The sequence below is a fragment of the Jaculus jaculus genome, chromosome 2 (assembly GCF_020740685.1).
Source record: "Jaculus jaculus isolate mJacJac1 chromosome 2, mJacJac1.mat.Y.cur, whole genome shotgun sequence".
NCBI lineage: Eukaryota > Metazoa > Chordata > Mammalia > Rodentia > Dipodidae > Jaculus > Jaculus jaculus.
In genome coordinates this window covers 140,974,930-141,000,993 of record NC_059103.1, presented here as the reverse complement: position 1 = coordinate 141,000,993, position 26,064 = coordinate 140,974,930, and positions in this window count along the sequence as shown.

The window sequence follows — 26,064 nt, the reverse complement described above, 5'->3', positions numbered from 1 at the left end:
TTTTCTTCTCTCATTTTATTTGACTTATTTAATATGTTATTAGTAAGTTTCAACTTCAGAAGAAATCAATTATATTTACACTGTTCTTTGGACCAGCACATTGTTTGCAATAGCATTTGAACCTAAAATAAATCAGCTACTAAGATTCTAGCATGAAAGAATATGACAGGATTTAAAACCGTTCACCATCCTGACTTAGGGAGAGTTTGTGGCACTCTGTTGTTTGAAAAGCACTCTGAGAAAAATTGCTACTGAAATGCCAAGTACAAAGTTAAGCTCCCGATCCCTCGGCCTCTTTGATATGTGCTCTCCCGAGACTGGATCTGTTACTCTTCCTTCCTGCTTCCAGCCACCACCTCAGAGAGCTGGCCTGGTTAATGGTGCTGGCCATCACCACCACGCTGAGCAACTTCCACACGTGTGCTTTAGCTGGAAGCATTCCCCAAAGCCTGGGTCTTTGCTGTCCACAGGGACCCTTCATGTGACTGTCTCTCCAAGCCAGACATCATTGAAGAAACTGAATATACTTACAACTGACATTTTCAGCTCACTCCTCCATGACATACATATTGCTGAGTACAAGCCTATCCCAACTCACCACTCAGGCAAACAGCACCACCACTCTCCCTGTCCTGAGCAGAACTAGTCCTTGATCACCCTTGTGTCTTATTAGCCCACTTAGATGAACAATAGTCCTGCTATAATTAAAGTATTAAGGTAGAAGGAAGGTTCTGGGTCCAAGAACAGGCTGGTTGATATTCAGAGGACTGACAAATTTCCTAAGCAATGAAGTGGCTTGCTTCACAGTGATAAAACCTACTATTTGTCAAAACTTGGAGGACTTATTCCTGCTATGGCTTGACTGTCCCCCAAATTTCCAAAGGTTGAACTTAAATCCCTATTGTGAGGTATTAAAAGGGATCAAGGGAAGCTGGGTCTGGTGGCTAATGCATATAATCCCTGTACACAGAAGGCTCAGGTAGGAGGATTGCTATGAGTTCAAGACCAGCCTGGACTACAGAATGCGTTCCATGTCAGCCTGGGCTAGAGTGAGACCATGCCTCAAAAAAGAGGGGTTGGGGTGAAGAGGTTGAGGAAGTGGCTCAGCAGGTAAGAGTTCTTGCTGCACAAGCATGAGGACCTGAGTTCAACCTCTAGCTCTCACATGAAAAGTTGGAGGAGTCTTTACATGCCTGTAACCCTAGCATTGAAGGGTTAGGAGACAGGATGATCATTGCAGCTCCCTGGTCAGCCATTCTAACTAAAAAGAAATGTCTTCCCCAGGTTCAGTGAGAGGCTGTGTCTCAAAGAAATCAAGCAGAAGAGTCCTAGAGGACTCCTAGAGGACACCTGACTTAGTCCTCTGGCTTGCACACTGGGTCCACACGTCTGCACACATGTATGTGTACATTGCACACACACACACCACAACATACTATACACACACAGAGAGAGAGAGAGAGAGAAAGGATAGAAAGCTAATCTATGGTGGGTGGGAGCTATTAAGAGATTCAAACAGAGGTTCTGAGATCACACACTTTATTGTATATAGAAATATTTCATTAGATGCTCAGAAGGGGTGGTTCAGGAGGTGAGAGGGGAGGAAGCTGGAAAGTAGGAAAGGGAGTCTGCAGCTGCTGTACTTAAAGCTGGCAGGAGAGGGTGTTCGCACAACCTATGGTTGGTTAGCAAAGGAACGCGGTTAGGTTTGAGCGCACAGCCGCCTGGCTAGGGAAGAGTAGGGAACACACAGGAGAGGAGCCTGAAGCCAAGAGAGCATGAGATTGGACAGAGAAAATGAAATAGAATTGAAAGACAGGCTAGCACGGAAGGTGTGTTTTAGGAACAAAGCAGATGGATGAGGCTGAGACAGACAGACATAGAACACACATCTCATTTTCAGGAAGGGGCCAGAAAGAGAATGGTGTCTGGGAAGACTCTTATGCCCTTGGGGAAGAGAGACTACCCAGCGAGGGGCAGGGCATTGGATGCTGTGGAGGTGTGGGTTGAGGGAAAAATGGCCTTCCCTCCTCATGACCAGGTGGTAGAGAAGAGAGATGGTGGGGAATAAGCAAGAGCTCTGAGACTCTGACCGGAACTTTGAGAAGTGATTGGTTTTAGATAAGGTAATTAAGGTGGAGCCCCTGTGGTTGAATCCTGAAGACTTTAACTGCTGAGCGATCTCCCCAGCCCATATCCTGATGCTTTAGAAACAGTGTGAGAGAATACAAAGAAGACTCAAGCCTTACCAATGTGTGGAAAATCTGAGACTATGCTAATGAGACATCTCTGTCATGCCCTCCATGGCTCAGGGAACATTTCAGAAGAAGCTCCTCTGAAAGAATGTAAGAGTCAAGCCAGGTATGATGGTGCATGCCTTTAATCCTAGCACTCAGGAGGCAGAGGTAGGAGGATCACTGTAAGTTTAAGGCCACCCTGAGACTACATAGTGAATTCCAGGTGAGCCTGGGCTAGAGCGAGACCCTACCTGACCAGTACATTCATGACCTCACAGTGGATGTCCTCCACAAGACCTGCATGATATGGAACACATCAACATTATGACATAGATAATGGAGGAGGGCCAAAAGAAAGAGACATTAAAATAGAAGGACTATTTGTATAAGAAAATGATGATGTCTATTTTCTACACACACACACACCCCTCACATAAGATTTGAGTTTACAGACTTCACAAACCAAGAGGTGCTGAAGATGTATACCTGCCATTTAGATTCCTTTGTCCACAGTGAAAATTTACAGGCTGTGAAGTGACTCAATGCATGTCTAGATCTGTAGATGTCGAAGGCCCAAGATATGGATAAAAGCCTCATGTCTTCAGGAAGCAGAAATAGAACCAAGGTCAACTAAACAAAACAGCTAAGGAGACTCGGGGTGGACATCATATTGGAAATCTGGAAAGAATGTACCTCGCCATGTGAGAAACATGAAAGATATTCATTTGTTTTTTCTACCAAAAAGTTAGATAAAATAGGAGAACTCCAACTGGTCATGGTGGTGCACACCTTTAACCCCAGCACTTGGGAGGCAGAGGTAGGAGGATCACTGTGAGTTCAAGGCCACCCCAAGACTCTTTAGTGAATTTTAGGTCCACCTGGGTTAGAGTTAAACCCTGCCTTGAAAAAACAACAGTAACAACAACAAAAAAAGATAGGAAAACACATCTTTAGATAACATAATTTAGTGGGAAAGCCCCTCCTTGAAAGCAAAAGCTTAGCCAGTCACTAACAGGACCTTACTTTAGGAGATAAAATCCAAGCAGACTTCTTGGATATGCTGGCCTGCCTGAAATCTAACTCTGCAGAAGGCTTTGCACCCTTCCGCAGAAGTAAATATTGCTTTGCCAGTATACTTTGCACTGTGTGTTCAGATTCCAGACTCCCTTCTAGCATTTGGAAAGAGGAAGGGCGTCAGTGGAATAGAAGTATTAGAAGGGAGGACAAAAGAGGGTAAGAGGAAGGGATTATAATCAAATTATAGTAGTATGTTCACATGTCAAAATTTTAAATTAAAAAAAAATTTTTTTGAAAAGGAAATATGGGCTGGAAAGATGGCTCACCTGTTAAGGTGCTTGCCTGAAAAGCTTAATGACCCGGGTTTGATTCCCCAGTACTCACATAAAGCCAAATGCACAAAGTGACACATGCATCTGGAATTTATTTGCAATGGCAAGAGGCTCTGGTGCACCCATTCTCTCCCTCTCTCCTTTTCTCTCTCTGTCTCGCTCTTTCCCTCTGTCTGTCTCTTACTCAAATAAATGAATAATTTTTTAAAATACAAAGGTTTCACAAATCAGAGATTTTCCTTAGCCTTTCATTTCATTTGGAGTAGGGATAAACATTAGGTTTTCATATGATAATGAAGTGGAAATCCATAATGTATGTGACAAGTGCTCAGCCAGCTAAAAAGAAATATATGTGTTTTCACTGTTTTCCTTGGCTACAAGCTTTGTCTTGGAGCACATGGGCTGATGCAAACAAGGAAAGAGCTCCAAGAATCCTTGGCCATGATCCCAAGACATTGGTTTTACTAGGCCCTGTGCCACATTCCAGTTTTTTGATGATTACAAGCTATCTGCTCAGTTCCACCATGCACAAGTTCCTTCTAATTTTAGAGGCAGCTAGGACAGCATTTGCACAGTGACGTTCTTTATGTTTAGCTCGACTGACCTCCAGGGCAGCCTCCCTGGCGGAAGTCAGTGCTCATTTACCTTAGAAAGCACCCCCAGAAGCGGCTGCTGCTTCTAGCATGTGCCAGCTGCCCAGGAAGCCATTACCTAACTGGTGGATTCATCAGTGAGGTTCACGGGACAGTCACCTTTCAAAAACAACAACAGCTGTGAATCAGACCTCTAACACATGAGCCTTTCGAGGGGACGCTTCCTATCCAAACTGTTTCAGTTTCATTTCTCATCTCTATGGCAGAACACCAAACCAAAGCAACTTAGGGGGCTAGAGACTAATTTTGGTTTCATAGCTAAGAAGACATGGTGGCGGAAGCAGCTCAACATGGCAGTGGGAGTGTGGTAGGAGTTTGATTGACGTGTCCCCCATAAACTTAGGTGTTCTGAATGCCAGGTCCCCAGCTGATGGCAATTTGGAAATTAAAGCCTCCTGGAGGCAATGTATTGTTGGGGGCCACTTATGGGTGTTACAGCCAGCCTCCCCTTGCCAGTGTGTGGCATACTCTCCTGTTGTTGTTGTCCACCTGATGTTGGCCAGGATGTGATGTCTACGCTCTGCTCATGCCATTGTTTTCTCCTGCCATTATGGAGCTTCCCCTTGAGTCTGTAAGCCCAAATAAACTTTTTTTTCCCCACAACCTGCTCTTGGTCAGGTGTTTTCTACCACCAGTGCAAACCTGACTGCCACAGGAGCTTGTGCATGACTCTTTACACCTTGATGGACAAGTTGCAGAGAGCTCCCACCAGGACCAGAGGCAGAAATCACCTCCAAGCCCCACCTCTGTTGGCCTACAAATGCTAGCTAGGTACCACATCCCAAAGGTTCTCCAGCCTCTCAGACTGGGCACCGTACATTCTGCCCTAGGCTTCCAACTTCTAAAGCAGAATGCACTGGGGTCCATCTCCAAAAGTCACCAGATTCTCAATAGTTCCAAGTCCTAAGTCTTCTCTGAGACTCAAGGCAAATACTTCACTTTGTATAAACCTATAAAATTCAAAACTGCAAGTTATATTCTTCAAACATAAAATGGATAAAGAAAAAACCATTTTCATTCAAATGGGAAGAATGAGGCATAGAAAGCTGGAATGGAACCAAGGAGGACTAAAACCCAATGGGCCAAACATTAAATTGTGTAGCTCCACATTGAGCATCAGGGCACATATTGGTATGAACAAGCTCCAAAGGCCAGGTAGCCCACGCCATGGCTTTGCCACGTAGCTGCTCCCATTGCCACTCTGCTGAGTTGGCTCTGCTCACTGTGGCTTTCCTCCATACTCCTGGCATCCGTTACTTCGCAGGGGCTCTTTTCCACCTCAACATCACTCCCACAGCCTCACACATCACTATCTCAGAGGCTTCCAACATAAAGTCCGTCCCTGATCTACATGTCCTGGCCTCACGGGCTTTCCTTCGAGATCTGGAGCGACTCCTCTAGAACCCCACAACTCTTTCATCTGCATGCCTATAAAACTGACACCAAGTTCTGCCACCAGCTATAGCTCCCTCTAAATGTCTTGAACATTCTGAGAAACCCTTATCAAGGGGGCTATGGTGATTTTGAATGCTTAGTCCCAAGCTGGTGGCAATTTTGGAGACGGAATATGGCTAGAGAAGGTATTTTCCTAGAGGTAGGCTTTGGGTGTTATAGCCAGCTCCCCCTTGCCACCAGCTCACTCTTTTTCTACCATCTTCCACCTACTGTTACAAAGTTTCAATGCCCAGCCTCTGCTCTAACATCTTTTCTCTGCCATCATGGAGCTTCTCCTCAAGACTGTAAGCCAAATTAAACCCTTTCCTCCCATCAGCTGCTTTGGGTTGGGTGTTTTATTCTAGCAATGCAAAGGCAGCTACAGTAGAAAATTGGAACGAGAAGAGGGGTCATTGCTAGAAGCCTGATGGTAGCTTTTGGCCTTTTGGAACTGATTTATGAGGGAAAATGTAGAAAGATGTAAAACCTTGGACTAGGACATGTTTTGCAGTGCTGTACACAGAGCTTGGTGCACCACTTTGGTGAGAGTTGACAGACCTAAGTGCAGAAAACACTGTGGACTGTGGAGTCCTGGCTTTATGAGGGGACGAAGAATGTTGACAGGACTGGGCTAGAAGCAATTTGTGTGAGAGTGTACCTGTGCTCTGCCTGTGTCCTGAGAACTTGAGCAGGGTTCTATTTAGAAGTAATGGGCTGGGCTGGAGAGATGGCTTAGTGGTTAAGCACTTGCCTTTGAAGCCTAAGGACCCTGGTTCAAGGCTCAATTCCCTAGGACCCATGTTAGCCAGATGCACAAGGGGACACATGCATCTGGAGTTCGTTTGCAGTGGCTGGAGGCCCTGGAGTGCCCATTCTCCCTCTCTCTCTGCCTTTTTCTCTGTCTGTCACTTTCAAATAAATAAATAAACATAAACAAAAAGGAAAAAGAAATAATGGGCTGGTGTGAGCAAATGGCACAGAAATAAATGAAATGTGGCTATATTGGCTCATATGTTGGTATCAGAAATAAACTAAATATGAAAAATATGAAATATGAAGGTTTTGGTCCAGAGATTATAGCCTAGTTCAGGTGCAATTGTTTGAGAGGTTACCAACATTAAGATTGGGCGGTTGTTCTGCACAGAGACTGCAAGAGTTATGCTGACTCATTTGAATGGAGATGGCCTGATGGAAGAATGCTAAAGGAGTTTTCTACACTTCAAAGTCAGCTTTATTCTACCCTGTATTAACAAATTTGGTAGCCTTCCTGGTACTATGGAATTATAGCAAATTCAGGAAAGAAAGGGAGTTATTGTATTTGCAACCCAGATTTTTTTTTTTTTTTTTGAGATGGCTACTGGGCAATATAAGGCAGAATTACTGTCGTTCCTGAGTGGAGGACCTGCAAGGCTATGGCATGGATGAACCATGAATTGCAATGGAGACCCCAAGATTTTGGAGATGCCAGATCCATAAAATGCTCACCAAGGATTACTGGTAGCTCAGAACAGAGTTTTCCCTGAGCTGTGGGCAGTCCAGCTGGAGAGGCAGAATTGGAACCCCAGAGACTTTGTCATAGGTCCTACATGGCAGAAATGGAACTGCAGGATTTGATATTTGTCCTTTTTGCTTTGGATCTTACATTGGTTCAGTCTTCTTTGTCATTATGCCCAATGCCTTCTTTTGCATCTGGGATTGTTCATAGTGTGCTATTATGTGTATTTAACTTGTGTTTTAATTTTATAGACCTGCAGCTAAGAAACTGTCTTGAATCTCAGATGAGACCTTGGACTTTAGACTTTAGAACACTGTTGGAATTGATTTAAAAGAAAAAAAACTATGCGTACTTTTAAAGTTGGACTAAATGCATTTTTACATCTTGAGATTTCCATGTGTCTATGGGAGCAGGGACCAGAATGTAGTTGCTTGAATCAGATGTGCCCTATAAACTCATGTGTTCTGAATGCTGCTCTCCAGCTGGTTGTAATTTGTAAGTTGGAGGCTTGCTGAATGAGGTATGCCCCTAGAGATGGATTTGGGGTATTACAGCCAGCTCCCCTTTACCAGAGCTCAGCTCCCTCTCTTGGTACTATCTTCCATCTGCTGTCACAGGATTGTGATGACCAGCTTCTGCTCTGCCATCTTTTCCCTTCCATCATGAAGCTTCCCTTGAGACTGTAGCCAAAATAAACACATTTTCCCCATGCCTGCTTTTGGTTGTTTCCTCCAACCTCCCACCCCCCATCCCCAGCAACACAAAGGTAACAAGAACAGCATCTCTGTGTAAGAATGGCTCAACGGAACTCTTTTTCCAAGGCAAAATCTTTCAAATTAGTGTTTGTCTTTACACCTTGAGCCTGTAATGGGAGTGGTCTTCACCAATTTTGAGATGCCCTCAAGGTATCTTTCCGAGCATTCTACTGCAAGATTCTGTCTTCTTCTTTTTTAAATTATTTTATTTTGTGTTTATTTGAGAGAGAAGTAGAGAGAGAGAGTGAATGGGCACACCAGGGCCTCCAGTTGCTGCAAGTAAACTCCAGAAGCATGCACCACCTTGTGCATCTGGCTTATGTGGGTTCTAGGAAATCAAATCTGGGTCCTTTGGCTTTGCAAGCAAGCACCTTAACCATTGAGCAATATTTCCAGCCCTCTGTCTTCTTTTTAATGTCAGTAATCTTTTCAGTAACAATATCCTTCTTAGCTCCAAGTTTAAGCCTGCTCCTTTTCTGATCAAACTGCAAATTCTTAAAAGTCTCTATTCAGGTTTTTGGGGTTTTTTTGGTTCCCAATTCTCTCTGTAAATCTGGCTAGAGGCAATCAGTAGTATATCACAGTTTGAATGTTGCAGTGAATTAAAATTTTCGTAGATTAATTAGTCCATCACTTTTACATTCAGCCTCATATAGTCTCTGTAATAGAAAAAAAGTAGGCATGTTACTTGCCAAAAGGTAACTCAAATGGCCTCAACTATAATTCCCAACAGAGCCATCATTTCCATCTGAAATCTCATGAGTACAGCCTTTATTGTCCACAGCCTGCCAGCATTATGGTCTTCTGAGCTCTCATCAGAACACTCAAGAAAGCTTAAAGCTAGCTGAAGAGATGGCTTAGCAGTTAAGCGCTTGCCTGTGAAGCCTAAGGACCCCAATTAAAGGCTCAGTTCCCCAGGTCCCACGTTAGCCAGATGCACAAGGGGGCGCACGCGTCTGGGGTTCGTTTGCAGTGGCTGGAAGCCCTGGCGCGCCCATTCTCTCTCTCCCTCTATCTGTCTTTCTCTCTGAGTCTGTCGCTCTCAAATAAATAAATAAATAATGGACAAAAAAGTATTTTTTAAAAAAAAAAAAGAAAGCTTAAAGCATTCCTAGATTTTTCTAGCCACTTCTCCAAACTTTTTCAGATTCCTTCCACAAGCCAGTTTCAAAAGCTTCAGAACCACATAGTCACGATATAGTCATAGCAATGACTATACTTCTTGCTACCAGTTTTCTGTGTTAATTTTCACTGCTGCGACAAAATGCCTAAAAAACAATGTAGCTTTAAGAAAGAAAGATTTATTTGGGCTCACATTTTCATGGATTTCAGTCCACAGTTGCTTAGCTCCAACATTGCTTCCATGCCTGTGATGAGGCAGAACATCATGGAGGGAAGTATATGGTGAAGCTGAGAGGCCAACATGATAGAAGTCAAGACAGAGAAGGGGAGAGAAAAAGAGAGAGACAGAGAGAGAGAGAGAGAACAGATAAGATATACCCTTCAAAGGCACAATCCACTGAGTGACCCACTTCTTTCAAATAGGTCCACCTCCACCTACTAATAGCTCATTTGCCTAGGAATTCATCAATAGGTTGATTTATTGACGAAGTTAGTCCCCTCATCATCCATTCATTTCCATAACACCACCAGCAGCTAGGAACTAAGCTTTCAGCACATGTGCCATTCATGGGGATATTTCAAACATAAACAGTAAGAATATTCGCATTAATCCTTGACAACAGGTGAGGCATTAATTAGCCAAGTATTATTACTAATCTTTTCCACGACCATAATAAATGACAACAGACATAGGCTGCATGACAGGGAAACCAATTACAGAAGTCCAATTTATCCGATTATATGAAGCAAACTCACACAAGCACAGAAAGAGAAACACCATGTGTTCTCCTTCATCCGTGATTCCTAAGCTGGAACAGACTGAGTTTCAGGCATGCCTGACAGGCAACTTGAGAGACCCACAATAGGTATGGAAGGTTTGGTGGGGGGGAGGGACGGGAAGGTGGGACAAGATCCACACAAAACTAAATTCAAAATGAATGGGTATCATACAAATGTTCCTGCTGGATAGCATAGAAAAGATATAGCCCGCAGTAGGAATATGGGGGTATTTCTGGAGAGGGTGGATGTGGATGTTGGGGAATTAAAGCTGGACCAAAAGGTTTTGCAAGCAAGTGCCTTTAACCATTGGGTCACTTTCCCACTTCCTATCTCTGGAATTTTCTATTTAGTGTTTTTAAACATTACTTGACCTCAGATCATTGAAATCACAGAAAACAAAGATGCAACTTAGAGGGGTGGGATAGACTACTGGAGTAGCTTATTTTAAGAAATTATCACTAGGCTAGGGAAGGTGTGGTAGTTTGACTTGATGTCCCCAGCACATTCCGGAGTTTATCAAAGGTGGCCGAAGGAGGCGTCGCTGTGGGCAGATCCTAGGGTCCATCTCTAAGGTAGGTATAGGGGTGGGCCTGGAATTTCCAGACAAAGACATGAAAAGTGCTGGAGCTGTGGAGTTCCTGAAGTATTGGTGGTGGCCTTTCTCTGTGCTTGGATCTGGGAAAGGGGCCAACTTCTTCTGCCATTATGGAACTTCCCCTGAATCTGTAAGCTTCAATAAATCCCTTCCTTCCATAACCATGCCTGGTCTGGAGGTTCATCCCAGCAACTGAAGCTGACTACTTCCAAAGGAAAGAAAAAGAAATCCTCAAAGCTAAAACAAGTTATAGGTTTTGTCCCTGTGAAGCAAGCTACTCGCTTGCCTTGAAGAATTTCCTACTCCCCAGAGCATCACTCATGCCCCCTAGAATGTTCTTGATCTGGAAACTGTCTGCAACATTCACCCTCAAATTATGGCATAGAAAATTGTCCACTAAAATGATGTGGGCTCACGAGAAACAAAAGTGACCAAGGACTGATTTAGTTTGATACATGGGGTATAGTAGTGGCACTGACCCAAATGGTAAAGTGAGAGAGGAAGGTTCTGGAATATATGACATGATGAGTTAAGATGAATCTTCTCTGTCAGCCACGCTGGCTTTCTTCACGTGGATGGTGAGCTTGAAAAGACAGTCACATCAAGGGGTCCCTGTGGACAGCAAAAGCCCCAGGCTTTGGGGAATGGTTCTAGCTAAAGCACACGTGCAGAAGCACACAGCGTGGTGGCAAAGGCCAGCACCATTAACCAGGCCAGCTCTCTAAGGTGGTGGCTGAAAGAAGGAAGAGCCACAAATCCAGTCTCAGGAGTACCTGTATCAAAGAGGCTGGAGGGATCAGGAGCTTAACTTTGTGCTTGGCGTTTCAGTAGCAATTATTCTCAGAGTGCTTTTCAAACAACAGAGTGCCACAAACTCTCCCTAAGACAGGATGGTGAACAGTTTTAAATCCTGTAATATTCTTTCATGCTAGAATTTATTTTGTGATTTATTTTAGGCTCAAATGCTATTACATTGATCCAAATGGTTAGTGTTAATAAAAGTTATTTCCTCTCAAGTTGAGATTGATTAAGAATGTTGTAAATAAGCCAAGTAATAAAACAGGAGGATGAAAAAGAGAATAATTATAGTAAAAGATCTAATTCCAAGAAAAAAAAATTCATTAAAGCTAGCTTTTTGGAAGCCAAGCCAAAAAAAAAAAATGAGCAAGATAAATTAACAAGACATAGTTCAAATTGATCACTAGCCCAAGCCAGACAAGCATAGATTTCCTCCTGTAAAATATTTCATAGAACATTCAAGTGATAAGACTTTTTGTCATTTAAATAAAGTCTATTGTTAGCTTTTTTGAGGTAGGGTCTCACTCTAGCTCACGCTGACCTGGAATTCACTATGTAGTCTCAGGATGGCCTTGAACTCACGGCGATCCTCCTACCTCTGCCTCCCGAGTGCTGGGATTAAAGGAGTGCACCACCATGCCCAGCTTAAAAATATTTTAAAATAAAGTCTATTTGTGATAGGAAGAAAATGAAGCCAGGCTGAAATAGGAAAGAGGTAAAGGACAGAGGATGAGAGGAGAGAGGAAGAAAGTGGAGAGAAAGAAACAGAGAGAGAGAAACAAAGAGACCCCAGTGAGCTCAACTGCCTAGTTCTACTTCCTAAAATTCCAATAAATCTTAGTTCCTGCAGCTTTTCTTTTGATTCTTAATTTTTGGCCCCAACATATTCCCTTTTTAGTTACTTGAAACTAAACAAGTTGCACCTAACCTACTTGATTTGAATTAAAAAAAAAAAAAAAGTCCTCCGCCTATGCACCAAACAGTGCCTTTGACTAGTTGCTTTAAGTCCTGGTCCTCTGCTCCAACTACCAATTCCACCCATCCCTCCTGCGCACATCGTTCCTGTCTCTCAGACGCTGTCTGCATTGAAGTCTTGGGTTCTGGGTTCTGGCTGGCAGAGTCCTTCCTCTCAAAACCATTACAGTGCCTCCTTACTGCAGAACCCTGCTCTTCTTGCCTTCTTTCCTTTACTTTTATTCCTTTTGCCCTCCTGTTGTCCATATATTAAGTAATTTTTAGTATGCCATTAGGCCAAACTGGCTTCAGCACCTGGGGTTTCTATGTAATCAAACAAAACTGAATTTAATGCAAACAGTAAAGTGTAACTGAGCTTAGCCAATTAGAAACTACTAACTACCCTCCATCTAGGGACTCTCCACTGGCTTGTACCCACATCAGGCAAATGCCTAGCTGTGGCCAGTAAAGTAACTTCTTTGCTGTGCTTCCTCAGTCAGCATAGAAAAGCCAGCTGTTTAAGATATAGAAGTGGAGTTCAATTCATAATTTTTTGAGGGCGGTAGAGGGTTCAGATGGGGTCTCCTTCTAGCCCAGGCTGACTTAGAATTCACTAAGTAGTCTCAGGCTGGCCTTGAATTTATAGTAATCCTGCCTACTTTCAGCCTCCCAAGTGCTGGGATTAAAAAGCGTGTGCTGCCACACCAGGCCATAAATTTCTTAATGGTCAAGTAAATGCTACTTAATTTATTCTGTCAGAAATTCTTTTTTTTTTTTTTTTTTTTTGAAATTCTTATTTTAGTAGGTTTCCTTCCCCAACCCTTCTTAACTTTGCCATCCATGAGGCAGAGCCTCCACTCAGTTCTGGGACTGCCCTGTTTGCACTAAGCTTTTACTCTTCCTTCCTTCTGCAGCGTGAAGAGATGTCCTTCCTAGCGCAGTTATCTTCTTGTCGCTGGGACAAAACGCCTGACCAGAAGCAGCTCATGGGAGGGAGGGATTTGTTTCTGGCTTACAGGTTCGAGAAGAAGATCCATCAGGGCAAGGGAGCTGATGCACTTCCTCACACATGCGCAGCGCAGAGAGGAAATGGCAAGTGAGAGCTGGCTCTGGACCCATAGCTGACTCAAGATCTGCCCTCAATGACACACCTTCTACAGCAAGGCTCCTCCTGCTGGAGGCCAAATAGGAAGTTTTATCAGAAATACCTGAGGCTGAGGCTAAGCCTGGGGCTGGGCAGATTGCTCAGTGATTAAAGGCACTTGCTTGCAAATCCTACTGGCTTGGGTTCTATTTCCCAAGTACCCTCATAAAGTCACATTTTTTTAAAAAGCGGTGGATGCATCTGGAGTTTGCAACAGCAAAAGGCCCTGGTGTGCTCATTCTCTCACTCTATCTCACCCTCACACATACATACATACATACATAAATAAATAAATAAATAAATACTAGTTTTTCAAAAGTACCTGAGGCTATGGGGGACATTTCTATTGTAACCACAATACTCCCTAAGAAGAATTAATCTTCTATCTATGTTTTGGTAAATGCCAACCTTTATAGATCTTAGTCTATCAATTTTCCCACTTCTCCCCAATGTCTTCAATTTCTCTGTGCCCTTCTCAGCGTCTAAACATGCTCAACCATCACATTGCTTAAAAACAAACCCTACTTGGACTTCTTTCTTCAACTGTTATTATATTCCCAGGCCTCTATTCCTCTCAAAGAGAAACATCTGATATCATTAAATATGCTTCCTGTTGTTTTCTTTTGACTATTTTACTTATTCACTAATTTAAGAAAAAAAATAGGCAGAGAAAGAAAGAGCATGTGTGAGAGAGAAAGAACGGGTGCACCAGGGCCTCTACTCACTGCAAGTGAACTCCAGACACGTGAGTCACCTTATGCATCTGGCTTTACATGGGTATTGGGAAATCAAACTTGGGTTCCCAGGCTTTTCTGGCCAAGTGCCATAACTAAGTCATTTCTCCAGCCCCCTACCTATTTTTATTTCTTTAATTTTCATTCATAATTTTCTGAATGTGGCTCCTCTTTTATCATGGAAATACTAACTCTGATTATTACATCACAAGCCCCAGATACCAAACAGGGAGCTGCCAGGTGTGGTGCTTGCCCTGCTGGTTTCTGACCAATCTTCCCTCACTATGGCCCCACTCCTCCTCTATGAAATGGGGGTCCTTACTCCATACCATAACATTGTGGAAGTATGTAACTTCTGTTTATACTTTCAGGGCTCAAAGCTTGGGCAGCTCCACCTCTCCCACCATGTTGCCTGCAGCCATCTCTCCCGAGCAAGATGCAGCCCAAGCCCACAGTTTTTCTCAGCAGAGCTGCCATAGTCCTGGCATCTGCAACATCTGCAGAACCCACGGTTCTTCTCTACAAGCTCACACAGGGGCCTCACTGCTTTGTGCTTAGGTCTTCAAAACTCTCACAGAAGTGTCCATTAAGATCTGCCTATGGTGCTATGAGCCTTCTCCAATGCAAAGTTCCAAATCCTTCCATATTCCTCCCACAAACCAGTTACAAAATATTAAAAACTGCCAGGCATGGTGGCTCACGCCTTTAATCCCAGCACTCAGGAGGCAGAGGTAGGAGAATTACCATGAGTTCGAGGCCACCCTGAGACTACATAGAAAATTCCAGGTCAGCCTAAGCAAAAATGAGACCCTACCTCAAAAAATAAAAATAAAAAAAGACTAAAAACCATGTGATCAGATTTACTGCTGCAATTGTCCCTGTTGTCATCAGTTTCCATGTTGCTAAGATGAACATCCAAACTGGACACAGTTTGGGGAAGGAAGAGATTTATTTCAAGCTTATAGATCCAAGGGGGAAGTTCTATCAGTTGCAGAACCCATCTAACCAAAGAGAAAATGAAATAGCCAGCCAAAACTAATAGTAGCAAGCACAAACCTTGCTGGCAGAAATGGGTCACTGGGGGCAATGCTTTAGGTCTTCTAGCCTGTCCCACTTCCTGCTCACCTTCTCCTCCCTTGACTGTGGATTCAATGGGACTAGATGACCACCTGCTTCTGCTGCCTTGTGTCCCACCATAAGGAAATGTATCTCTTTGAAACTACAAACCAGAACAAACCTGTTCCTTTCTTAAGCCACTTCCTAGAAGGTATTTGGTCACAGCCATGAGTGAAGTAACTAATATACTTTCCAACCCTAAGTTCTCCCACTTTAAAAGAGAACTGGACTGGAGAGATGGCTTAGCAGTTAAGGCACTTTCCTGCAAAACCAAATGACCCACGTTCAGTTCCCCAGGACCTATGTAAGCCAGGTGCACAAGGTGGCACATATGTCTGGAGTTCATTTCCAGTGGCTGGGGCCCTGGCATGCCCATTCTCTCTCTCTCTCTCTCTCTCTCTCTCTCTCTCTCTAATAAAAATGAGAATAATATTTATTTCATAGGAGTTTTATGAAGGCTAAATAATATAACTTACATAAAATCAAGCTACATGCAATACAATAGATCACCACCACTATTTCTTATTCTTTATTCTTTGGGTCCCTCACACAGGTTGAAATCAAACAGCCACTGTGTGTTCCGCTTTATTTTGGTGGCACTCTTAGCACTGGACTTTCACTTTATGTCAGAGGCATTTTTTCATTCTTTTTTTTTTTTAATTTTTTTTTGTTCACTTATTTATTTATTTATCTGAGAACAGACACACAGAGAAAGGCAGAGAGAGAGAGAGAATGGGCGCACCAGGGCCTCCAGCCCCTGCAAACGAACTCCACATGCATGTGCTCCCTTGCGCATCTGGCTAACGTGGGTCCTGAGGAATCCAGCCTCAAACCGGGGTCCTTAGGCTTCACAGGTAAGCACTAAATAGCTAAGCCATCTCTCCAGCCCTCATTCTTTTATTTGTCTGTTGTAATTGAATGTTAAATGTCCCCCCCACTGGCTCATGTGTTTGAACACTTGGACCCTGATAGTGATTCTGGTGGAAGGCTTTAGGAGGTGGGGACAAGCTGTAGAAAGTGGGTCACTGGTGGGAGGGTCTTAGGGACATGTAACGCCCAGCTGTATCACTCTGCTTCCCGCATGCTCCTTGCTGCGGCAGCTGCAAGCTGCCGGGAATGTCACCATGCCTTCCCTGCCACGACGGACTGTGTCCTCCAATACCACGAGCCAAAGTCAACCTTCCTCACTTTGCATTTCTTCCTTTAACTATGCTCTCAAGGTAGACCCAAATTCTTTGAGGTAAAAATAATTTTGGGGGGGCTGGAGAGATGACTTAGCAGTTAAGGCATTTGCCTGCAAAGCCTAATGACTAGGGTTTCATTCCCTAGTACCCACATAAGCCAGATGCACAAGGTGGCACATGTGTTTGGAGAGCCTTTGCCATCGTTAGAGGCCCTGGCATGCCCATTCTCTGTCTATCTGACCCCCCCAAAATAAATAAATAAATAATATTTTTAAACATAATAAACCTTCTGTTATTTCATATTTCCTGTAATTTCAACAACTCTGTGTCACATATTTTTCTGGATAGACCTAATTTGGATAGACCAAATAAGATGCCTCATACCCTTTATTATACTGTTAAATCCATAGAGAATTCTAATATGTCAGGCTATACTTGCCAAAATACCACTTACTTATAATATGGCCATTGTACACCCCACGGCTGGCACTGCAGGGCTGCATGTACCCCAACAGTAAATCTACAGAAGAGCAATGGTCTCTGAAGCCCATGTGTCTTGAAGAACTTCCTTGCCATAATCTACCCTTGGAGGTACTTACAGGTGCTATTGCTTGAATGTGTCTTTCCCCAAAGGTCCCAGGGTAGTAATATTGGGAGGAGTTATGGACCTTTAACTTCTGGGCCTAGTGGGAGGTCCTTAGGTCACAGGGGTGTACCCTCAAGAGAAGTCGTGGGACCCTGCCCTTTATGTCTCTCTGTGCTTCCTGGATCATGATACTGTAGGTTACTCCACAGCTCCCACCGTGACGTTCAGCCATCATCAGAGGCACAAATCCAGAGTCTGCTGAATCATGGATTTGAACTTCCAAAACTGGAATCCCAAATAAACCTATCTTTGTATCATAAATAGCTTGTGTCAGATAATTGATTACAGTGACAGAAAGCTAACTAATACAGACAGGAGAGGATAATAGCCACCCTTACGTATAAATTTCTTAAGAGGGCACTTCTGAAAAGAAATCTAAGCTGGGCATGGTGGTGCATACCTTTAGTCCCAGCTCTAGGAAGTCAGAGGTAGGAGGATTGGCATGAGTTCAAGGCCACCCTGAGACTACCAAGTGAGACCCTGCCTCCAAAAACCAAATAAATAAATATAAAACGAAATCTAAAATTAGAAGTGATTCCCCATCTCCAACTGTAAAACCATCAGGATAATATCACCTTGATTCAAAACTTTCTTACACCTATAAAAGTTATCAGCATCAAAACAGTGTGCCAGACTCTAACAAAGCAGAGGTCGATGTCTGTGAAGAGGAAGCCTATGACGGAAGCCATGCAGAGTTCCTCAGAACTGCAGTATTCCTGGCAAGCAGCTACCACAAGGACATTTGCCTAACAATTACTGTCTCTACTAATAGCTTTCCCATTGCCCTCAATGCTCTCAGACATGCCTGCCCCACCAGAACAGTGTACACAGTTTTGAAATCCCCTATTCCTATTCTTTGCTTTGGACAGTCAGACTCTCTAGCACCCACTTGATACACCATTGTCACCTCCATGGTCAAACACTCTCTCCCCATATTAGAGATGTTTTCTTCACCCTTTCTTAGAGATCTGGTTATAGGACTGGAGAGACAGCGAGAGCACTTGCCACTTAAGCACGAGTGAGGGCCTCCAGGCCAGAGAAGGCCAAATTCAACTCCTCAAAACCCATATGGGAAGGTGGCTGTGGTGACACATCTCTGTAATCCCAGTCCACAGAGGGGCAGAGAGTAAGAACCAGTAGGGCTCACTGACAGACAGCAGCTCAGGGCTCAGGGAAAGACCCCTCGCCCCTCAAAGAGATATGTAGATGAACGATAAGAGGACAACCCAACATTCTACTCTGGGGCCCACACACACGCACATGAAGTGCCCATGCCTGCACACACACACACTGAGAAAAAAAAAAAAAACTTTATGAAGGAAAAAAATCTGTCCACAGACCTAAAGTCCTAATTGCTTTCAGTGTGGGTGTCTTTCATGACCCTCGTGGCTGCTGACAGGCAATTCTCTTGCTGAAAAACCCAGCTCTTCTGGGAGCCCACGCCCCCAAACTTTACCACCCATTCACCCCTAGGCGTTCATCTGCCAGCCTCACTGACTGTACCTTGTTCACAGACTTGAGTGTCTGGCTCACTCACCGGCTCCTTTTCTGTTTTGTTCTGTCAGTCATTCTTGGTGGCTTAGTACTCACCTAAAATGTGTGTCAAAAACACTTAGAGTCATACTGACTAAGCCTCCTCACTTTCAGCACTCTCCTCCTGTATCTGCCTCTGCCACCAGCTGCCGACACCCAGCCCATGTCATAGTCACTGATGCCAATCATGCCCAGCATGCCCCTCTCCTCCCTTGCCTTTACCACACAACTAACTCCACCACAACCCTTACACTCCACACATGCCCCCAGTCCAAAGTCCAACACTATTTCTCTATCTTCTATTCCTGTCAGAGGATTGCAATGGGAAGATGGCCCAATCAAAAGAGTTTAACTGGGGCTGGAGAGATGGCTCAGCAGTTAAAGTCCTTGCCTGCAAAATCTAACGACCCAGATTCCATTCCCCAGTGCTCACAAAACCCAGATGCACAGTGGTGCAGGTATAGGGAGTTTGCAGCCACTAGAGACCCTGGTGCACCCAATCTCTCTGTCTCTCTTCTATCTCTCTCTTGTTCAAATATATATATATATTAAAAAACAAGTTTAATTGGTGAGTTTCAATGAATTGGAGTGAGGGCCTATTTACAAAGCAGTGGGCAGACTGAGGACCCAAGAGATAATGAAGTATCCAGAGATGAGGAGCATGGGAAGACCTAACCACCTCCAGCCTGAAGGCAGAGCTTCACTGGAGCTAAGTAAGAGTGGGTGGAAGGCGTGGGGGCGGGGGAGGAGTGGCTGGTAAGGGCTGGAACACTGGAGACTTCTACCAGAACCATGGTAAGTAAAGAGATCACTAGAGAAAGACATCTCCCAAACTCTCTGTCCTTTGGCCACAGTCTTGCATTTCTAGGCCCAACTAGAGGCCAAGATCCAGGGAGCCTTAGTGACACCATCTAGATAAGATTGTCTTTTGCAAACAAAAATCTATAGATAAAGAAAGGGGTGATGACAGGAAACTGAGACAGTATAAAAAGTGCTTGCGTTCCCTGTGGCCTCTGCTTCATTCATTGATACTTGCGTCCTCAGCATCAGGGCTCCTCTGCCACACCAACCTGGGCAAATCCACCTCTGCCGTCACATCCGCAGCCAAAGCAGGACGATGTGACAACATAAACTACTGTGAACCTGCTTGCTGGTTCGTTTTAAGTTTGTGCCCAGAAGTTCCAAGTGTACCCAGCTGCCTGATTATGTTCCCATAAACCATTCACTTGATTTTACATGATTTTACTCAATTCTCTACTCAAGTACCGCCACACTGCCCCCAGTCCTGAGAACTTCACTGAGGAAACAGAATCAGCAGAGGATGAGTTCATCTTGGCATTACTGACTGCTCTTCCACTGCCTACGGTCATGCTCAGCCTTGTCACTGGGGATGCACAGTAGTGTTCTAGGTGCCACCAACTATGGCCCACGGAAGGTCATTACTCCTGTAATAGCTTCTTTAGAAGAATCACTCTCCCTTGTAGATCACAGGCTCAAACCCCTCGTCAGGCCCGCTTCAGGTACTTGCTCATTTCTTGGATTCTTTGCCAGCAAACACCTTCACCACAGTTCTTTTGGTCACAGCTCCGCTGAAACACTTCCTGTTCTCTCTGAACTCACTTCAGCTAGCCACTTGTTTCTGCCTTGCCAAGGAAAATGCTCTCTTCATAGAAGTCAGGCTGCGAGCAGAAACAAGCTGTGCATTCATACTGGGTAAGCCGCTGAACTTCACTAAAGCACTTGCAGTACCTTCCTGCTGCTAGAGCACCACCCATCCACAAGCAGCTGGTGGGAGAAAGGGCTTCATTTTGGCTTACAGTCTTGAGGGGACGCTTCCTGATGGCGGGGGATCCGCAGGCCGAGGTCAGACGTCACTTGTGCCACAGCAGGTGGCAAAAAGGAGTGATGCTCTGAGCTCTGAGCTCTGGCAAGCCGGCGCTGGCTAAAACGCCCCTAGCCCAGGCCCGCCGTGCGCCTCCGGCAGCCGGGCTCCCCTCCCAGCCCGCCCCGCAGCTCAGGGAGCAAGCACCAGGACTGACCGAGGACGTCCGCTCTCCACAACGACAGGGCTCTCCAAGGCGCGCAGGGTGAGAGGAAGCCACAGATACATGAGCCGACAAGAGGAAGACCCAAAGAGGGCTTCCTCACATGCAGACGCGGAACTCGGAGGCAGATGCCTGGAGAGCGGTGAGGGTCCAGGTTGCCTGACCCAGGACATCGGTGGAAGGATTCGTAGTTCTGCCCGCGTGGGAATCGTGCGTTTCCCTGACGGAGGCAGACTTCTCCGGCCTGCTTCTACCACAGGCCCCTCCTGCCCTCTCCTTCCTTCCCAAGGAGTCAGCCCTGAAGCATGATCCGAAAGCTTTCTCTGCTAATTACTTCACATTTTAGTTTTTAGAAATGTTAGCACTGGGCTGGAGAGATGGCTTAGCGGTTAAGCGCTTGCCTGTGAAGCCTAAGGAACCCGGTTCGAGGCTCGGTTCCCCAGGTCCCACGTTAGCCAGATGCACAAGGGGGCGCACGCGTCTGGAGTTCGTTTGCAGAGGCTGGAAGCCCTGGCGCGCCCATTCTCTCTATCTGCCTTTTTCTCTGTGTCTGTCGCTCTCAAATAAATAAATATTTTTTTTTTAAAAAAAGAAATGTTAGCACCAATAAGTTTCTTGTGCTTCTAACTCTGTTTTGTTTTAATTTTTTTTTAATATTTTTATCTAGCCAGAAGTGGTGGTGCCACCTTTAATCCCAGCACTCAGGAGGCAGAGGTAAGGAGGATCATTGTGAGTTCAAAGCCAGCCTGAGACTGAATTCCAGTAGTGAATTCCAGGCCGGCCTGGACTATAGTGAGACCCTACCTTGAAAAACCAAAAAGAGAAAAAATTTAAGTTAAAAATTTATTTATTTACTTGAGAGGGAGAGACAGAGAGAGAAAGAGTACTGGCAAGCCTGGAACTCCTGCCACTGCAGACAAACTCCAGCTGTATGCACCACTATGTGTACCTGGCTTTACATGAATCCAGGGAAATCAAACCAGGGCCATCAGGCTTTGCAAGAAAGCACCTTTAACTGCTGAGCCACCTTTCCAGCCCTAACTCTCCTTTGACATTAGTATCATGAAACAATCCAAACTGACATTCTGTGTATACAAACCTAAAAATCATTTAAATTCTTATGGCTGGTCAGAATATGATAAATTTAATCAGCTGACAGAAAAGTAGTAGGTTTTCTCAAAAATAAAAGTGAAAACTAAGTACATTTTAAGGATTTTGATTTTTAATATTTTTATTTTTTATTTATTTGCCAAGGGAAAATGAGAGAGTACAGATGTGCCATGGACTCTCACTCCTGCAAACAAACTCCAAATGCATCTGCCCGTTTGTGTATCTTTTTTTACGTGGGTACTTGGGAATCAAACCTAAGCCCACAAGCTTTGCGAGCAAATACCTTTAACAGCTGAACTCTCTACCCAACCTAAGAGTTTTATTTTTATTTGTTTATTTGCAAAATAATAGAAAGAGAGAGAGAAAGAAAATGGCTACACCAGGACCTCCACCTACTGCAAATGAACTCCAGATGCATGTGCCATTTTGTGCATCTAGCTTTACATGGATACTGGGGAACTAATCCTAGGCTGACAGGCTTTGCAAGCAAGCACTTTTCACTGCTGATCCATCTTTCCAGGCCCATTTTAAGCACTTATAAGCAATGGGTTCACATCTTGGTGAGTTTAAAGCCAAAACAAGGACAATTAAGATATAAAAGAGTGGTGAAAGATTTGTTACCTATAATGATAAGAAAAGCATAGGAGTTATTTCCAAAGCATTACCCTCCTTGAGCAAAGAAAGCATAGGGATTTTATTCAGGGGCCTGATACATATTCACATAGAAAAGTACATTCCTGAGCATGCTTAGTTTAAGGTTATAATATAAGAAAGAACCACAGGGCTGGAGAGATGGCAGTTAAGGTGTTTGCTTGCAAAGTCTGATGCCCAGACTGATTAAAAAGAGGGAAAGGAGGAAGCTAGCTTACCATCAGCATTCCTTTCTATACTTACTGACTGCAGAAACAATGTGACCAGCTACCTCACATTCCCACCACGCTGCCTTTCCCACCATGAAAGACTATCTTCCCAAACTGTGAGCCAACATAAATGTTTCTTTCTTTTTTTTACAATTTTTATTTATTTTCTTGAGAGAGAGAAAGAGGGAGGGAGAAAGAGAGATTGGGCACACCAGGGCCTTCGGCCATTACAAACAAATTCCAGACTCATGTGTCATTTTGTGCATCTGGATTACATGGAGAATTCAATCTCAAACCTTTGGCTTTGCATGCAAGTGCCTTATGGCTAAGCTGTCTCCCAGTCCACTTTTTTCTTTATGCTACTTTTGTCCAGTATTTGGTCATAGCAATGAGAAAGTTACTTAATATAGAAAATTAGTACTGAGATGTGGGGCTATTGCTGTGGCCCCTTGACAATGTGGTTCTTGGGCCTTTGGAACTATTTTGTCTACTTTGTGGGAGGGATTCCAAGCTGAGCTGTGGGATAAAGAACGCCTACAGTGTGGTAAGCAGAGCCTAATGAGTCATTCTGGTGGGAGTCTAAGAAATTAGAATGCCAATAGCAATTTGGTCTGTAAATTTCCAACTCATGCTGGGACCATCATGAGACTGGGTGATTTCTTCATTGAGGAGAACAAGGACTAGATATCTGAGGCTAACAGTCCCTCCTCCAAAGGGAACAGATTTGTCTAGGCTAGAATCAGGAAATGTCCTTAAGTCTTTAAAAGGCATTTGTTTTTTCCCTAATCTCTTTTTTCCTAAAAGCCAACAAGACCCTGTAAATAAGATTACAATGTTTCTAAACACAGGGCATGGGATCTGCTTTTTCCTTATCTCTTCATGCCTAAAAGAGTTCCCCTTCCCTAGCAATCTGACAAAAAAAAAAAAAAAAAAAAAGTGAATAACATGTTTGGGCTATACAGGTCACTGAGAAATCAAGCTGTGGTTGAGCTGGAAGCTTCTATACTATTAACTAGCTGTCATGATCCTGGAAAAGGCTACGTAATATGCAGCCTTTTGGAGGAGAAAAATCATCAAGGGTCTTAATTAGCAGTAGACCCTACAAGTTCTATCACTGGCTAACCAGGCCAAATGTACCAACTGCTGCAATGGTGGTATAGCTATCTGGGGGGAACCAACTGCTCTCTGTTTAGATTTGAGAACCACTCTATAAGAAGGAACCTGTCAAAAGCCTATGGCTAAAGAGGCCATAAGCCCTAGGGGGAAAACTACTACTGTTATCTGGTTAAATACATATATTATACCAACCAAACTGTTCTCTAATTACTTATGTGTATGTCCATATATTAATGCTACTCTCACTTTGGGTTAGAGAAGCTTTTCTTTATAAATGGTGGGGACCACTGGTGTGACTCCAAACTGGCCAAAATGGTGAGAAGTGAAAATGCAGTGTTTAACACTAAGTAAGACATCTCTACTCCCCTTTCCAAGGCTGGGGGACCATGTGGAAAAGGTGGCAGAAAGAATGTCAGAGTCAAAGGAAGCAGAGGACTGCTTGCAGTGCTGTCATCCAGACACAAAGCAGCCTTGATATTCATGACTTGACAGTGGCTGACACTAGCTGCACAAGACCTTCATAACAGGAGGGAAAAAATGATGAAACCAAGATGGCGACCCCCTAGCTGCACTGCAGATCCCGGGGAAAGAAAGGCAAGACATTAAGGGTTCACTGAGTCTTTTAGAAGAAAGCAATCTCCAACAGATTGCCAGTGGGAGGGCTCAGAGGGGGGACAAACAGTGAATCGCTGATTCCCTCCCAGACAGGTAGCCCACCCCACCCCCAAGTAGCCGCCATATCCATGGCACTGCTGCGCGCCAATTGACCCCTGCTTGTGGAAGCTTAGACTGCTCCTCCCACTCGCTCACTTACTGCTCCTACCGCTGCATGTTCAGCTAGTCTAGGGCCACAGCAACTGCCATGAAAGCTCAGAGGGTGTCTGCTGCTTGTGCCAGCTCAGGTGCCATTCCCTACCAGTCTGATGCGCCAGCCTTTCGCCATTATCCTGTGGTGGGGGGACCAGAGACTGCTTCCAGGTCCCAGTGTTCCCACACCAGAGTTTGAGCTGCTTTAGTGCTTGGTGGCTCAGTGTCCCTCCTAGCCACAGGCAGCTTTGGTGCATTACCACTTGAGAGATCAGACAACTTTGGTGCCCCAGCCAGGCAGTAGATCAGGTGGCTTTGGCAAGTGAGAGCCAAAGCCTGGGCTGTTTGGCAACTGCCTCAGGCTGCCTCAGATTCCCATAGTGCTGGAGCCCAGACTGATCCACCCACCTAAGTGCCCATACATTGTGATGGGCAGACCACAGCGCAAAATAAATAAAATGAAAAGTCAAATGTGAGAAAGTCCAGTTAGATCCCCCAGTCCTACAATGAACACCTCTAATCAAAACACAGAAGAGTCATCAGGATCAGACCACCAAAATGAAGCTATGAGCAACGCAACCTTGACCAAGCTACTAGTAGAACTTGCAGAAAAGCAACAAAGGACCGATAATCATGTGGATGCTGCCATCATTAAACTAGAAATAATAGATAAGAAAATGGAAGGAGTTCAAAGAGAGTTAATAGATTTTAGAGAGTGAAAAAAAAGACCTCAAAAATCAGCTGGCCTTGCTAAATGAAGACATAAAGAAATGCAAGGATGAATTCCAGGAATCATCAAGAAATTCAGAAAATGATGTGAAAAAGGAGCTTGACAGAGGGATGGAAATTATACATAGAAAATGCCTTCATAGAAAAGAAAAAGAGATCCCAAATCAATAACCTAACCATACACCTAAAGGCACTGGAAAAGCAAGAAATATCCAGCCCAAAGAGTTCCAGAAGGAAAGAAATAATTAAAATCAGAACAGAAATTAATGAATTGGAAACAAGGGACACAATTAAGACAATTGACAAAACAAAGAGCTGGTTCTTTGAAAAAATAAACAAGATTGACCCTGGCCAATTTGACCAAGCCAAAAAAAGAGAAGCTTTAAATTAACAAAATTCAAAATAAAATGGAGAGATCACAACAGATATAATGAAATTGAGAGAATCATCAGGACTTATTTCAAAAACCTCTACTCCACAAAAGTTGATAATGTGGAGGAGTTGAATAAATTCCTGGATGCATACCATCTATCAAAGCTAACCTCAGAGCAGATTAATCTCCTCAATGAACCCATCACACTCATGGAGATTGAAAAAGTAATAAGAAACCTCCCCCAAAAGAAGAGTCCAGGACCAGATGGATTCTCAGCTGATTTCTACCAAACCTTCATGTAAGAATTCAAACCAATATTCCTCAAACTGTGCCACACAACTGGAGAACAGGTAAAGCTACCCAACTCCTTTTATGAAGCTATGATCACCATAGTTCCAAAACCAGGCAAAGATGCCACAAGAAAAGAAAACTACCAGCCTATTTCCCTGATGAACTTAGATGCAAAGATCCTGAACCAAATCTTCGCAAACCGAA